The sequence below is a fragment of the Ursus americanus genome, chromosome X (genome assembly GCF_024610735.1).
Source record: "Ursus americanus isolate L20-20 chromosome X, mUrsAme1.1.p, whole genome shotgun sequence".
NCBI classification, from domain to species: domain Eukaryota; kingdom Metazoa; phylum Chordata; class Mammalia; order Carnivora; family Ursidae; genus Ursus; species Ursus americanus.
Genome location: NC_142164.1, coordinates 86261645 through 86279323, shown reverse-complemented (window position 1 = coordinate 86279323; position 17679 = coordinate 86261645). Strand labels below are relative to the sequence as shown.

At 42.8% G+C, this 17679-nt stretch overlaps 1 long non-coding RNA gene across 1 annotated transcript in view; it reads right to left on the bottom strand.

Moving 5' to 3' along the window:
• LOC148106976 (uncharacterized) overlaps positions 1-17003 on the bottom strand; it is a 511020-nt gene extending 494017 nt beyond the window's left edge. The window contains exons 1-2 of the long non-coding RNA XR_015723363.1: positions 16843-17003; positions 15341-15487 (exon numbers count right to left, since the gene is read on the bottom strand). This is a non-coding gene — a long non-coding RNA (uncharacterized LOC148106976). The remainder of the gene's footprint in view (positions 1-15340; positions 15488-16842) is intronic.
• Positions 17004-17679: the final 676 nt, after the last annotated feature.

Here is a 17679-nt window from a genome sequence, read left to right as displayed (position 1 = left end):
GGAAAGCTTTATATGGAAAAGAGGAAGGCTTCAGGCATGTTGTGATTGGAGGTGGGCTAACTAGAAGTCAGTGGGTCATCTTTTGCAATTGGCTAGGGATTCATGTTTGGCTTTCTCTGGTTGGTCCTAACTTAGAAGTAGGGACACAAAATAGGAAGCTCTCAGTTATTAATCAAGTCCTGGCTGTTTTGGGTTGATTGATGAAAGAGTCGTTACTTAGCTTCCTGAATTATTGTGGGAAATAACAATCTGACTTCCTATAAGCCTGGCTTATAGACAACAGGCTGGCTTTCTGGGCAGGTTACTATAGACAATGGGTTAGTCCCCTGGACTGACCGCTGCAGGTTGTGGGTCAGAGTTTGTTTTTTGTTTTTTGTTTTTTGTTTTTTTTTTTTTCATTTATATGGTCTGGCCATTGTCTAGTTGTACATTAAGCCTCTCCATAAACATGAGTCCAAATTATAAAAATAAATGACTGAATAAATATGAGGCAGAAAGGTCCCATCTTCCTTAGAGAACATATGGGGTTGGTCTCACCTCCAGGAAGTGGACATAATCCCTCCACCCTTGAGTGTAGACTGGATTCAGTGACGTCCTTCTAACAGGTATGTATTCAGAAATGGAACACAGTAACATCATGGTGGACAAAGTTGGCAAGCATTACGTTGTCGAGATGACTGTGGATAACATCACCAGCAATAAGTTATGTTGACTCCCAGTACCCTTGATATGATGTTAACAGAAGGGCACTTTACTTCTGTGGTCTTCTCCAAAACCCATAACCCCAATCTAAACCTAAGAAACATGAGAAAAACCCAAATTGATGGACATTCTACAAATTACCTGACTGATATTCTTGAAAACCATCAAGATCATTAAAACAAAAAACAAAAACAAAAATAAAAACGACCAAGGAGTTATCACAAATCAGAGTAGATTAAGTAGACACACTGACTAAATTTAACACAGTAACATAGATGGGACCCTGGAGTGGAAAAAAACGCATTAGATCTTCTTTTTAAAAAATATTTTATTTATTTTAACAGAAAGAGCCAGAGAGCACAAGCAGGGGGAATGGCAGAGGGACAGGGAAAAGCAGGCTCCCTCGCTGAGCAGGGAGTCCAATGCTGGGCTCAATCCCAGACCCCTGGGATCATAACCTGAGCCAAAGGCAGATGCTTAACTGACTAAGCCACCCAAGCACCCCAATACATTAGATCTTTAAAAGGAAAAAGAAAGAGGGGTGCCTGGGGTGGCTCAGTTAGTTAAGCGGGCGACTCTTGATTTCAGCTCAGGTCATGATCTCAGGGTCACAGGACTGAGCCCCGCATCAGGTTCTGCGTTGAGCATGGAGCCTGTGTAAGATTCTCTCTCTAGCTCTCCCGCTGCCCCTCCCTCCCTCCCCCAACCCCCCACCCCTCTGGCTCAGGGGCAAATGCAAGCGTTCTCTCTAATAAAAAAAGAAGAAGAAAGAGGAGGAGGAGGAGGAGGAGGTGGACGAGGGAAAGAAAGAAAGAAAGAAAGAAAGAAAGAAAGAAAGAAAGAAAGAAAGAAAGAAAGAAAGAAAGAAAGAAAGAAAGAAAGAAAGAAAGAAAAAAGAAAGAGGGAGGGAGGGAGGGAGGGAGGGAGGGAGGGAGGAAGGAAGGAAGGAAGGAAGGAAGGAAGGAAGGAAGGAAGGAAGGAAGGAAGGAAGGAAGGAAAAGACAAGAAAAAGACTAAGGTAATCTGAATAAAGTATAGAATTTAGTCAATATTTCTGTTAACATTAAACTTTTGGTTTTGACAAATGTATCATAGGTACGTAAATGTTAACATTTGCAGAAACTAGGTGAAGGGCAAACAGAAACTCTGTGCTATCTTCACATCTTTTCTGTAAATCTGAAAGTATTTCAGAATAAAAAGTTTACTGCAGAAAAATCCTATGTGTCTCATCAGGTATATTTTCGGTTGACATTTAAACTGTTCCATCAAAAATTTAAATATTTGCCAAAGATATAATTTCCAACATATTGTAAATATTGTGGTTTTAAATTAAAACTATCACATCACTCTTTTACATGTATTCAAAGGACTATAAATACCAAGCAATTTGAACCATGATCTTCAATTTAAAAAATACACGAACAAGCTCTCCCCTTAACTGTCAGAAATATTAAATTACTCCCTATTCTCCTTGAACTTATATTTCCAAATTACTTCTTCTTCCTAATTTAATCCTATTGAGATACATTTTGATGCTTTTAAGTCTCATTGATTACCCTAACATCCCTCTCTGCAATAAGAATGTGTATATAAATTAAAACTTTAATATTTAAAATTACCCATGACCTTAGGGCTTAAGTGTTAATTATAATTAGACTTTGATCCAGAAGAAATTTTTATGAGTAATATGTGCTTGATCAAAATAGACTATATTACAGACATCTGAAAATTCTCAAACCTAAAAAAGCAGTTATTTATTGGAACGACATAGCTTAATGAAAACGAGAGGAGTTTATTTTTGCTTTACGAGAACTTTTGACTCCAACATTTGGAATTATCCCTGTGTTTGCTAACCAGGAAGGTAACACTCATGGAAAAGATTCATTACAGGTTTCTGACTGAATGAGAAGTATGCCTTACTTCTGTAATAGAGAAGAAAGGACATTGGGAAATAAAAGGGGACTGTGGAAACTGAGTTTGATCCCAAGTGCACAGAAAATGTAGAAAAGAGTAAATATGGAAGTTTAGGGGGGCGCCTCGGTGGCTCAGTTGGTTTAGTGTCCCACTCCTGGTTTTGGCTCAGGTCATGATCTCGGTCCTGGGATCAAGCCCAGTGATGGGCTGTGCACTCAGCAGAGAGTCTGCTTCAAGAAACTCTCCCTCTGCCCCTGCCCCCTCCAACTTGTGCGATCTCTCTCTCATATAAATAAATAAATCTTTTTTAAAAATATGGAAGTTCAGGATTTATAAAGTGATCCCCTTAAAACCCTTAAAGCCTGTGTCCCCCTTGGAAAATCTGCACATATCCCTGGGAGAACAAATTCCCCAGTCTGAAAGCAACGTTCATGAGAATACTCAAAGGCGTGAAGTTTATTCTCTGGCCAAAGGAGACCAATTAGAGCTATCAAGCAAAGGATTTTGTGCTGCAGAGACAGAAGCAAGGCCATTATTTCCTGGATGCAGGAAAGGAAAGGGGAACTGGAGGAGTAGCTGAGGTGGTATCCTAATCTTGCAAGAGTCCCCAAGAGTGAGCACCAGCCCTCTTTCAAGGCACATTCTAATTACCAGACGAGACCCACTAAGTGGTCATCATCTGCCTGGAGAGCCATGTCCCCTGGTATTTCAGTTCTCTAAGCATCAGGCAACGGTCTTTCCAACAGGCTGAACCTATTCAGCCAGAACAGAGCATATGATAGACTCACGTCCCTGTGACTACAGCACAGCATGCTGTGTCCAAAGCCCCTTTTTTGTCTCTGTGAATCAGGATGGACACATTTTATCTTTAGCACTTTCCACAATCTAGTTGAGTCCCCATTTAAAGAAACCCTCTGCAGGTCGAATCCTGCTTAAATGAATGCAAAGAACAAAACCGGGGTCCCTGCGGAGAGGGCCCTTTGTATCCCAGCAGACAGTCTGGATCAGTATCACATCGCTGCCATGAGAAAGCCTGTATTTTCACAGATTCCCCCATCTGTGAAATTCTCTCATTTAGCAGAAAGATGATTACATAACTGGGTATCTTTTGGAAGGACTATTTATGTGGTGGTCAAATTTAGATACCTAGAAAATATTAACTATTTAAAATAAACCAATCCTGGGGCACCTGGGTGGCTCATTTGGCTAAGCGTCTGCCTTTGGTTCAGGTCCTGGTCCTAGAGTCCTGGAATCCAGCCCAGAGACAGGCTCCCTGCTCGGCAGGAAGTCTGCTTCTCCCTCTGTCCCCACTCCGCCCCCCACCCCGCTCTTGCTTTCATGTGCACGCACGCACACTCTCACTCTCAAATAAGTAAGTAAAACCTTAAAAAAATAAAATAAACCATTCCTTTCAAATATTGTTCTGATTGTGGGTACGTAGGAATGCATTTTGTCTTGGTAATACCAAAAATGTGTTCTGAACATCTGTTCCCCCCCGGGGTTAAAGGAAAATTATGTTGCAGGGTGAAAGGCTATGACTGGTATTATACAATCCAAATCCTGGAAGGCCTTCGAAGTGCTGACAATGACTCACTCCGTGACCAAACTTTAGTCAGGCTCCTGTGAGCACTCTTTCTACACTAGGCCTCATCTTTGGCCTGCCATCAGTGTCTTGGAAGGGGATTACGGTTTGCTACCGCAAAATAAGCCACTTCGGCATAAGGATTCTTTTTAGCTGAAGGCAACTGAAAAATAGTAGATGTTGGAAAAACTCTCCACCCTCCCTTTCTGCTTAAAGGCAAGGCATAAATTTCCCTTTGTGAAGATGTCCCCCTCTCCCACTCCCATACCAGGAAGAGGAGAACCATTCTTCATCACCAGAGACACACTTATCAACCCAGAGGCTACGTGAGATTGAGTCTGCCTAGTGAACTTTGTGAAAATAACCTTTATCTTCCATTGGTCTGCCCAATATACTTCCCTTCCTATACTTCCCGTCCTCTTTTATGAAGGCCTTCATATTCATACCTAATAAAGCTTATCTTGTGATAATTTGTCTTTTGTAAGATTCCAGTAAGAAAACTAAGAAGGTAGAGGAAAAGATTTTTTTCTCCTCCCCTACAGCCTACTGTCCTTGATCTGCCAAGCCCAGTTCAGAACGAACCCCACTCAACTGGCTGCCCAACGATCCACCAACCCTTCTGATCCCTAACCAAGTTCCTCTTAGTAATTCTATTCTCTCTCTCCCTCAAATAAACAAATAAAATATGTTTTTAAAAAAGAAATTGGAGAACTAATAATACCCTGAAAGATAAAACAGGGGAAGGAAGATTGTCCAAGGATGGTGACTGAGACCTAACAAAGTGTTGGTCAACCCAACAGAGAGTTTTCCACCAAAGACTGCCCATTACAAAAGCCTCACATTGGATAAAGATGACCAGGCCCTAGTAAACCCGATCGTGCTCAGTCTTGGGCTGGGGGCTGTGCAGAAAAAGTACAACCTCTACTCAAAGGCTGATTCTGTGGGTGCTGCAGGTGAATGGCAAGTTCATTTTTGAAGCAAGATCAGATTGGCGCAGCTCCGTGACTGGCAAAGAAAACATGGAATAATCAGGAAAGTTTCCTAAGTGGCAAACAGTCTTGAAGCACGGCCATCCTTCCATCTGGGTTCTGAGTACAAGAATGGGCACAAAGATCACCACAGCTTTTTAAGCCTTTTAAAAAATTAACACACTGAGGCAATTGGGTGGCTCAGTCGGTTACTCATCCAACTCTTGATTACAGCTCAGGTCATGATCTCCAGGTCGTGAGATTGAGCCTTGAGTGGGACTCCACGAGGAGTCTGCCTGAGATTCTCTCTCTCTCTCTCTGCCCCTCCCCCAGCTTATGCTGTCCTTCTCTCCAAATAAATACATTAAAAATTTTTTTAAATCGTAAAAAAAAAAAGAAATGAACACACAGAAAATTGCACAAAACAAACATGTACGATTCAAGAATTTATCACAAAAAGAATACCCATGTAACCACGTTCAAGGTAAATCCCAAAGGACTTCAGCGTGGCCCTCACCCCAAATACTAGCAACCATTCCCCCACAAAGGTAACCATCAACCTGATTATATCATTCTGATTCCCTAGGTAGCACTTTGACTGCTCAGGGAAATGGGTTAAACCAAGCTTCTGCCCAAACTCAGGAAAACTGAATTTGGGTGCTCATTAATACTGATAATGATGCCTTCAAATATCACACTCCCTTTCAAACTTAAGGTCTTTCTAATGGATCACAAAGAAGCTGACGACTAGAAGGTAAAGATAAAGCAGTAGAGACCTAAGCAATTCTGAAATCCACCCAAAATCGAAATAACACATGTAGAGTCAGAAGTTACGTAAACGAAGAATATGAGAGTAGATGATAAACTAATTTCTGATTCACCATTAGATTTTCAGAAACACTTTTGGCACAGGGCCGCCTGGGTGGCTCAGTTGGTTAAGCAAATGCCTTCAACTCAGGTCATGATCCCAGGGTCCTGGGATCGAGTCCTGCATCAGGCTCCCTGCTCCGTGGGAAGTCTGCTTCTTTCTCTAACCACACTCTGACACCCCCCCCTGCTTGTGTGCTCTCTCACTCAAATAGATAAAATTTTTAAAAAGAAAAAAAGAAACAACAGATTAAGGTAAACTTATTACCTAGACAATCAACAAGGCCAGGGTACCCAAAGAGAATATAGGCCTACCTTCCCAAAGCGACAGAACATTCCTCCCTCTATTCAGACGATTCTGAAAGCAGCTGGTTCTGAATTCAGAACCAGGACTCAACTCCCAAGTGCTCTAATAATCTATTCTTTCAAAGGATTTTAAAATAATATATTCCTATAAAATTAAAATTATACAGAGGCGGAAAGGTAAGTTCCTCTCTTAGGTTGAATTCCCCCAAAGGCAGACCCTGAGTTAAGCATGTGCACAAAAGTTCTATTATTTGGAAGGTCAAGGAACATAGCAAGGGAGCCAAGAAATGACACAGGAGAGGAGAGGAAAGTCAATAAATGATGTGTTCATGAGCCAATACTCACTGGGCACATCTGGGGCCAATTCCCCTGTGAATCTCTGGTAGATGAGGTAATCAGAAGTCCTCTCACTACAGCCCATGAGTCAAAATTGGCCCACTGGCTATTATGATAAACAAAGTTTTAATGGCATAGAGCCACGTCCTCTCTTGTTTACATCTTTTCCTATGAGTTAAATAACTATGACCAACAGTATCACCCTTATCCCTAGATTTTTTGCTAGCTAGCCACACAGAAAAAGTGTGCTACTCCGTGGTATAGAACACGCCTCACTGTTGTCCTACCTGAGGGAGAGGAAGCTGAAGTGTTCATGCCCCCTCCCCATTCTTCATTGGCTGAGGGCTGCCCCCGGGGGTGGGGGGATGCTAACGCCTCAGACCATCTGGCTGATTCTCTGGGCAGACCAAGAACACTCCTGTGTCCCAACGAAACCGTCCTGTGGGGAGTTGCATGTGTGCCCGCAAGAAGAAACTGTAGACGTGGACGGGAACAACTGAGGGCCCAAGAGATGAGAGCAGGACAACAATAGCATCTGTTACGATTCCTAGCGCACACAGCCATCAATTCCAATCCCCACGGGTAACCGCGTTCACAGTGTGGTGAGGATTTTTCCAGATGTTTTTCTACGTACACAGAATATGTTATAGACATTTGGGTGCTCTAGTTTATTTGGTGGTTGATGCCAGGACACACGTGAAAGAGTGGGGAGAGAAGGAAGGAGAAAACTCTAATAACGCTGATGTTACCATGCTGATCACTACTGCGGGCAACCGGAGGCCCTCTGAAGGCCTTACAATTTTCCCCTTGTTGTTGGCTGAAAGTTAGGGTGTTTAACGTCTACTTACTTCGGAGCTGCCCTCCAAGAGGGCTGAATCAACTTCCCTGGCTTTGGGAGAAAGCTCTAAGGCAAAAGAGCTAGAGCAAGAAAGCAAGCTCTTGAGGTCTGATATTGACAACACACAGGGAAACTGTCCAACATAGCTGCACATGAAATCAGGTGGAGGTCATGGCATTGTGACTAGAGAACCAACAGTGTTGACTACAAGCCGAAATCACGCTCGCATAATTACGTGGGTGACTCTGATATACCTAGCTGGATAGAAAACAGTCAGCTGCAGGAGCAGTGAGTCATAAGATACTCTGAAATAGCAACTTATCCTTTTATCTGCCTGTGAGTAGAAATGCCCTTCAATGACCTTAGCTGACCTGAATAGACACACAGCACTATTAACTTCTTGGTTCAGTTGTCTTTCAGCCACTAGGTTTTAAATGCCATCACGCCTTCCTCACCCAGGACTCAAAACATCATGTCCATTTATGGTCTTAATGTGAAAGGAAGTGATCGCTGTATTATTCATCCTTCTGTCAAACAAGAAAACGTGCATCTTTGTCATAAATGACTCTTAATCAGGTATGTATGTGACCCCATTTTAAAACGACAGAGATAAACGGAGGCGTATTCAACTTGAGCGATTTTGCCTTCCCTGAAGATAAATTTCAGGGGGATTTTGCATCCACGTCCTATTGCCTTCTTGGGTCCTAAACCTTTAGAGAGGCCTTGGGCTACAGCATACTCTTTGCTTAACACCGTGACTTGGGCTTAGCGGTCATTCAACAACCACTGCTGACCAGAGATCGAGTCTTTCATTGGTACTTTCTAGTATCCAACTGTGACCTGAGCAAGCACCATCCCGTACTTTGTGAGTTTTCTATTCCTGCTGATTCTAGGCAACTAAGAAATGCAAGGTGCTGAAAATGAAATTCTGCCATGCAAAGTGGCTGCTGTTGCAGAAAACAGCGTTGCAAAAATGCTGAAAACTTCATTCGCTTCGCTTGATTTGTGATGTGTGGCACTCAGAAGGCAGAACATGTTTATATTGATTTTGCCCATCTATCTGTCAGTACACATTAGAGCGAAGGCTACGTACGTGGAATGGCAGACCATTAGACCCTCCATCCAGTTCACACACCTGGAACCTCACACGACAGCCCAGGACAAGAACAGAAGGGCGAGGAACTCAGCAGAGGCTGGGTCCAGGAGGGTCTTAAATGAGCCAGGGATCAGACAAGAGCCCAGTGAGACCAGCACCGTGGAGATCTGATGATGGAGAATCATGCTGGAGATAAGCAAGGCAGAACATCAAAGACTATTCGGCAGTTTGTCTTGCCTGCTGAGAGGAGCCCATCCCTACTGTGGAAATTGGGGAGAACCAGCCGTTAACTACAGCCCTTTGCAGATAGAGGACTGTTGAGGTTCATTTGGAGGGGAGAAGGAGCTTGGAGAAGGGAGTGGTGGATGTCAAGGGAGTTGTTATAATGAAGACAAGCTTAAATAAAGCCTTTTCAATAAGATATTTGAATGGGTATTGAAGGTGGAAAACTTACTTTAAAGCAGTCATACCAATGAAGTCTAAGGCTGTGACAAAAATGAAAATGATCTAACACTTCAGCTCCAAGGGATATCTGAAAGTGATTTTTAGCCCAGCCACCTTTAGCTTCCCCAGATTCATAGAAGCAAATGCAGGTTTTTGGTTTCCTGGGGAGAAATCCTAGAAAAGTGCCCCACTTTTTTGTGGCAAGGAAGAGGAGGAATTGTACTACTCCACTAGTCAACCTCAACCATATGCTAAATAGAAAAGCCATCTCTAGATGGATTGATGAGCAAGTCACAGGTGAGTGTGGTATTAGGTGAAGGTTTTCTGACAGAAAAACACTTCTGGAGGTTGGAGCAGGCTGAGAATTGCATCGTGTGGGCAGCCTTGAGGGAATGAACTTTTATTCTCCACCTCCACTACGAAAGCCTGGGGTTGTTTTTAGCATAGACAAGATTTAAACTACAATTAAGAGGCATTTGTAACACTCATTTACACTGGAATCCTTGTGGAATTGACAAGTCGTCTCCCTGACGTCATCAAGGTTGTCATGGGAACAAAGAAACCGGTAGCTTTAGAGCATCTAACTCTCTTCACATAGTCTTCATAAAGACAACAAAAGATATAAAAATCTGAGAGTAGAGAAATCATTGGGGTGGGGAGAGGGTGGCGCAAATTCAGACACCTCAGGAAGAATGAGGGTCTGTGTAGGGAAGAGACTCGGGGGGAAAAGAGGGTAATAACACTTGCAAGCAAGAAATCAATACTTGGCACACAAAAATATTAAAAGATCATATTATTACACCTGACCTCTTTGATACAAACCGAAAGAATATCTGTTACCTTTCAACCCGATAATTAAAAACAAGGAAAAAGGTGATGTCGAATTACAGCAGAAACAAAGAAACAATTAGGAGGGGAATTGTCTTGTGGTCTCAATTAGCGGCAAGGTGACCTAAGATAGGTCCAGAGAAGAAACACATAATGACTCTTTTTAAAATAAGCCAAGCATATTATTTTAAATGAACCATTGGAAATAAGAAAAAAATGGACAGCGTAAGCGAAAATTGAATTGCATGATGGGGTTCCAGGACAAATTACCATTTGTTTATTTTCCAGTCTCTTTTACAGGAAGGTCAGAGAACTCAATACTGTATCAAAATGCAATTTGTATGCCTGTGAGCCTAGTTTTGCTGCTTATGTTATAATCTGCTTGGAAGAGACAGATCAGCATGGCTATGGGCTTGAGAACAATCAATCTTTGTCTCACAAAAATCCCTAGCCTTCCTGACAATGCTCTGACCACTCTCGGTGCCTTTGCCTGCACACAAAAAAGTACTAGTTAAGGAAAATACCAATTCCCTGGAAGAATGAAACTGACCAAAAGCTGTTTTCTTTGCCATCAATTCTGGAGATCATATGTTCAAGTTTACAGCTCTGTCTGTGTTGGGGTGTATGGGAGAGAAGGAAAAAGAAGGGGAGAAGGAAGTCAGATTCTATTTTCTTCTCATTTAAGAATATGGTTAGTGGGCAGATTGACATTTTAATAGTTAGTTTCAACTGGTTGCTTTTTGGGATTAAACAAGTGCCTTTAACTGCCACCTGAGTTTTAAATCAGAGAGGATGCGGGTTCTAGTTTATTTTCAACCCTGCTTCTTTATTTCTAGGTAACAGAAAGGTGAATTGTAGCTAGCTGTTAAAATGTATAGAAAAATCAAATCAATACAACTCATTATCAAAGTGAAGAAAGGGATCGTATATGTAAGCGGGAGACACTTATAACGGAAATATTTTTCAATTCAAGGGTATATGAAAGTGTCAATCAAAAAACACTCCATGGAAAGCATAACTAAGAAAGAAGTCAGAAAACGTGTTTGTTGCTGGGGAGGGTCTCCAGCTTTCTGAGTTTTCTATTGTCAAAATAATTCCTTGTAGTAAAGCCACCTTCAACCTCAGTGAATTAAAACTACAATCATTTTTTTTTCACTTACACATCTGTGATGGAGGCTGTTCTTGGCTGGGTAGCCCTGCTTTAATCTGAGACTCCAGCCTGGATTATTCCCTTGCTGGAGGGGCACACGTGTGATCTGTGTGTGCCCATGTGGTCGAACCCAGCTGAAGAAACAGAAGCCACCCAGGACAACAGCGTAGGTGCCAGGAGACGAGCTCATTTATAGGTGCGAGGTTCATGTTTCTGTTTGCATCAAGATTCTATCATATCATTGGCTAAAGCAAGTCACATGGCCAAGCTAACCTCTGCGGGGCCACAAAATACACTCATTCCACTCTGAGGCCAAAGCAAGTCCCATAGACCATGTTTCAGGAAAATAGATTTTTCCCATAAGTACGAACGGAAACAAGTAAATATTTTTTTAACAATAAACTGCTACAGTTCTAACTAGCTGTATGATTTGTGGCCTAGCATGCAATCTCTCTTGTCTAAAAATTCTTCAATAGAAAAAGTGAAAAAGATAGAGATGTAATATGATATCATGGGAAAACATGAACTTTAGAGCTGTAGAGACACTGTTAAATCTCAGGTTTGTCAAGGACTAACCATGGCTCTTGAGCGAATCACTAAATCTGATTCTCAGAGTCTTCCTTGCATTTCCCTCCAGGGGAAATATGGTTGTTATCTATTGTAGCAAACAATCCCAAAACTCAGTGACTTAATAGCGTAAACGTTTATTTTTCATCTTTGACATGATCTAGTGCAGTTTGGACAGCTTTCCTCTAAGCCAGAGGTTAACAAATCCTTTTTTTTTTTTTTAAGATTTTATTTATTTATTTGAGAGAAAGAGGGAGCACAAGCAGGGCGTAGGGACAGAGGGAGAGGGAAGAGCAGACTCCCTGCTGAGCAGGGAGACCTAAGCAGGGCTGCATCCCGGGACCCTGAGATCATGACCTGAGCTGAAGGCAGACGCTTAACAGACGGCGCCACGTGCCACTCAAGCGCCCCCGGGGATTCCACAGGATTAACAAATTCTAATCCATAGGCCAAATCTAGCCAGCCTCTGTTCTTACAAATGAAGTTTTATTGGCACACAGCCATACCCATTTATTTATGTATTCCCTATGGCTACAATAAAAGAGTTGAGTTTTTGCAACAGAGACACTATGGCCCACAACAAAAATATTTATTATCAGGCTCTTTACAGAAAAAGTTTGCAGGGGAGCCTGGATGGCTCAGTCAGTTAAACATGCAACTCTTGATTTCAGCTCAGATCATCTCAACGTTGTGAGATCAAGCCCTGTGGCTCCACACTGGGCGTGGAGCCTGCTTAAGATTCTCTCTCTCCCTCTCCCTCTCCCTCTCCCTCTCCCTCTACCTCTGCCCCCCCCCACTCACTGCCCAATGCTTGTGCTCTCTCGCTCTGTCTCTCAAATAAATAGATAAAATCTTTTTAAAAAAAGAGAGTCAGATGCTTAACTGAGTGAGCCATCCAGGCACCCCTGAAATGTAGTTTTTAAAATAAAGTTTAGACTTCAAACTGTGTAAATGAATCACATACACAAAAAATAAATTTATATGAAAAAGTAAGCAAAGATTAAAACTGAGCACAGATATCAACAGATAAACCTAATTTCATAAAAAATTGGCAATAATCATAAAGAAAAGAGCTGTTTCAAGTGATTTTCTTACATACATATCAATAAATCCTTACATGTTTACAAAGCACAGACAGACAGATCTATTTGTTAAATACTTAAGACAAATAGAACAGCAAAAAGATCTCAAACTTAACTCAGTCGTTAAAATATTGGGAATACTGCTATTGCAATTTTGCTATTGTATATTGTAGAATAAGCAAGGAAATAGTTAATCTTTTTAGAGACCAAAATTTTAAGTGTTAGAGAAAAGAAAAACAAATCAAAATCAAGTAAGAAGAAACCCTATAGTATTAAATTTGAATTGGAAATATATTTTAAACAATTTAGTTCATATTAATATATGCTAGCTCTGTCCCTCAAAGGTATTTCTAATAGATATCCCAGCGGTACTGAAGATAGCTAGCACTCAGATTCATTTCCCACTAGAAGGAATCTACATGGGGGGGGGGGTGCGCCTCGGTGGCTCAGTGGGTTAAGTGTCTGCCTTTGGCTCAGGTCATGATTCTGGGATCCTGGGATCAAGCCCCAAGTCAGGCTCCTTGTTCAGCAGGGAGCCTACTTCTCCCTCTGCCTGCCACTCCCCCTGCTTGTACTCTCTCTCTCCGTGTCAAATAAATAAAATCTTTAAAAAAAGAAGAAGGATTAGGGGAAGGCACATCTGTTGCAGGGAAAACAAAAGGGAGCCTGAATGATTTCACACTAGAAAGCAGAGAGGCTCAAAGAATAATGGGAACATGCCAAAAGGACACAGGAGGCAGCAGGAAAGGGCCCACGTTAGCCAAACTGGGGACAATGGGAGCATGAAAAGAACAGGGATTCCTAACTGATAATAAAACACGGAAAAACTGTAAATACATGAATCCACAGTGATACAATAATTTTTTAGACTGCTCTTTTTGAAGCACCTGTAGTTCATTCCCAGCTAATAAGGGAAACTCTTTTTATCAATGAAAACTAATAAAATGATAGGACTAGAAAAATCGTCATTCTGCAACATCTGACAAAATATTTGACTCCCCAAATATCACAGCTCAGTGACCATATGTGTAGTTGGGCAAGAGGAGACGTGAGCATTCTGGGTGAGCTTAGAGGAGAACCCCAGGGTCTCGAGGAAGAAGTTCAGGGTCAAGTGCTATTAAAGGAGGGGCTGGCAAGAGGAGGCAGGTCATCAGGGCTCCAGTCAAGGAGCTGGCATTCTAGGGATCGAATTCTGAGAAGGAAACAGAGGTGAAGTCAGGAATGGGACAGCGGCAGCCTGGGCCTATGAACTGGGTTAGTGAGCCTCACCCAGGCATCCCCACCATCACAAACTAGGAGAACTATAGAGCCTGCTAATGGGGACATTAGGGCCCATGAGGACTCATAATGAATCAGGATTCCCACGAGCAGGATATTCTAGGAGGACCTGGTCAGGCTCCCTATTATAATCCTAAAATGCCCTGCATACTCATCACATACTTAATGTGTGTCCCTCCTTTGGCAGAAAAAAAAAGACAAATGCAGCATTTTGCTATCAAAATTTAACCCGGGGCCCAGCAGGATTAGCATCACCTAGGAGCTTATTAAAAATACACATCTCAGGCTCCTCCCCAGACCCACTGCATCAGACTCTTCATGTGAACAATACCCTGAGGTGACTGATTCTTAGGCACACAGTAGGGAGACAAAATTTGCCACCCCAAAACATGACTCTTTGGCGTATGGATTGTTTTTAGCCTGCTTATTTTTCAGAAACAGAAGGCTCAGGAAGGCCCTTTGTCCTAGAAGAATTTAGATGGAGGACCTGTTCCAGGAAGAGAACAATGACCATAGATAACTAGAGTATCCTATGAACTAGGTGTGGTAGACAGGGAGAAATCTAGCAGGATCTGTTACTGTTCCTCTATGTCCCATTACTTATGGCGGCCAAGCAAATGGCGGTTTACCAGATACTCTTTTTCACCTTCCTATGAAATGTCCTCCTTCGTATTGAAGCCCCAGAGCTCTATCCCCTCCCTTCTCCTTCGCTCGGGATGACATCTAAGCCTCAATTGCCTGACTGCCTGTGGGCCTCATATTCTTATGGAGCCCCTGTACATACATGACTACATTTTTCTCCTGCTAATCTGTCACATGTCAATTTAATTCTTACAGCAGCCAAAAGAACCCTGAAGGGTAGAGGAAAATTCTCCTCGCCATTAACAATGAAGAGCGAGAAGCCCTGGTATGGCATGCACTTGGAGCGAGGGGATGTCACAGAGCCACGGACGATGATTCCTGGCACTTCTCCGTATCCAGCGTCAAGTGTACACCCCACCCTCCCCCCATTCGCCCCCCAAATCCGTATCAATGGCTTGGCAACAGATGCCTCCCACTTGTGAGGATGTGAGAGGAGTCAGGATAGAGCTTGCAGAGGGATGGGAGAAGGACAATGTGTCAAGGGAAGCGCAAATGCCTTGATGACAGCTAAGGAAAGGGGCTGGCATATACGGCAGGAAAAGGGACAGATGCTTCCATTAAAGCTTCCATTTTCAACCTGGCTTCTCATTCGCCAAAGCCCCAAGCTAAAGGACTGGCTCTGACAGCCAGCCTTGTAAGACTTGAGGAGATGCTGCCACGACAACCTTCAACAGGTTTTATAAACCCTCTGTGCACCACAGTTTCTTCGCCTGTGAAATGGGGATAATAATAGTACCTACCTCACAGGGCCCTGGGGAAGATTCAGTGAGTCAAGATACTGCCCAGCATCACTCATCTGATCAGTAACCTCCAGCTGTGGTTTGAAGGCAGCCCCCCCGGCTCCAGAATCCGACAATGGTTCTCAACCACCGCACTGTGTAGCCACGCTGAAAAAAGAGAAGAGAAGTTAGAGAAGAACTGGGAAGCACTCCCTCCCTTCAGTCACTGCGTTGAAAACAGTCATTTCCAAATCTTCTCTCCTTACGATAACCCTTAAGTCTTAGGAGAGCCCACGGGTTTTTTGGTCTATTGTGAAAAGCTTGACCTGTATTTCTCACTTCACCCCATCATTGTGACTACCCTCTCAGCACAGTGGGGACTTGGCTCAGCTAACTCTCAGTTCATCAGAGTATCTGAGCCTCGGGTACAGAGGACCTTTTGTTAGTAGCCACATCAGGTGACTTGGAGAGATGTTTCATCAGAGGTCAACCATCACGTGGATCCACAGGGCATTATGCTGAGTGAAATAAGTCAGACAGAGAAAGACAAATACCACACGATCTCACTCATAGTGGAATCTAAAAAAAGCACATGAATAAACAAAAGACAGAAACAGACCCATAAACACAGAGAAGAAACTGGTGCTTGCCAGAGGGGAGGGGGGTGGAGGGATGGGCAAAACAGGGGGAAGGGGAGTGGGAGGTACAGGCTTCTGGTTTAGGAATAAGTCAGTCACAGGAATAAAAGGCACAGCGTAAGGAATAGAGTCAATGGTATCCTAACAGCGTTGCATGGTGACAGATGGCAGCCACGCTTGTGGAGAACACAGCATAACGTATAGACTTCGAGTCGCTATGTTTTACACCTGAAACTAATGTAACACTGTGTCAACTATACGTCCGTAAAAATAAATAATTAAAAAAAAAAAAAACGTTAACCATCATTTCATTCAGTGACACCACAAGGAAAGTCTCTGGGCTTAGTTTTCTGAACTAAAGTCAACGACCCTCATTTAACTGTGACATTTATGCCTGTTGCTGCAAACCATCATCGAAGCAACACAAGGCCAGGAGGAGGGAAAAAGGAAAAATCAATCCATAGTACGTGGAGTAAGGACAATTCTGAGACAAAAACAGGAAGAACACCCGAGCACTGTGGTAAACACACCAAAAGCTTCAAAATCAAACAGACCTGGGTGACAGAGCTGTGTGCCCCGGTGAAGTAACTTCATCCCTCTGAGCTTCTATTTCTCCATCTCTGAAGTGGGGATAATGCCATCCACTTCACAGACAGGTTGTGAGAGCTCCAGGAGGCAGGCTACGGAAAGCATTTGTCCCGAGACTACACACAGGAGGCCCTCGCTCAATGGTAGCTTGTACCTTTTCAACCATGGAAACCAGTAACATCACACACTTAAGGAGTACCCGTGTGTAAGTAATCCGTGCAGTTCTGTACGCCCAGCACCACGGTGTGGAGACCGCCCATAGAGCCAGTGCCTTCGTTAAGTGAAAAATACACTTACTAAAAGGGGTATTTAGGCGCCTGGGGGACTCAGTCAGTTGAGAGTCTGCCTTCGGCTCAGGTCTTGATCCCAGGGTCCTAAGATCGAGCCCCGCGTTGGGCTCCTTGCTCAGCAGGGAGCCTGCTTCTCCCTTTCTCTCTGCCTGCTGCTGCCCCTGCTTGTACTCTTGCTCTCTCTGTCAAATAAATAAATAAAATATTTTTAAAAATAGGGAAAAAAAATAATATTTAAAAATACACATTGCTTGTGCTCGCTGCTCCTGATTTGCGGAACAAGTGAAAGGGAAAATGAAGTCGCCACCTGAAGAGCGTCTAGTCAGCTAAGACAGAACAGTTACAAACCTCAGAGAAAAATTACCTGTGTGCATAACCAAACACAAAAGAAAGCCCTTCGCAAATAGGCTTGAGGTCAAGGATGGAAAGGTTAACGTCAGCATGAATTGCAAGCTTTACATTATAGACAGGCACACTCCCATTCTTTTGTGATTTCAGACAATACTGATGACTAAAACTCAGAATAAGGTCTAGAATGTGGTAAACACCATGGAAATGTTGTATATATATATATATATATATATATATATATATATATATATATATATACACACACACACACACACACACACACACACACACTTAATATATGTATTATGTATATATTAGAGACAGAAAGAGAGAGTGAGCAAGCATGAGCCGGGCAGAGGATGAGGAAGAGAGGGACAATCTTAAGTAGGCTCCATGCACAGCGCAGAGCCCAAAGTGGGGCTTAAACTCACAACCCTGAGAACATGACCTGAGCTGAAATCAAGGGTCGAACGCTTAACTGACTGAGCAGGCG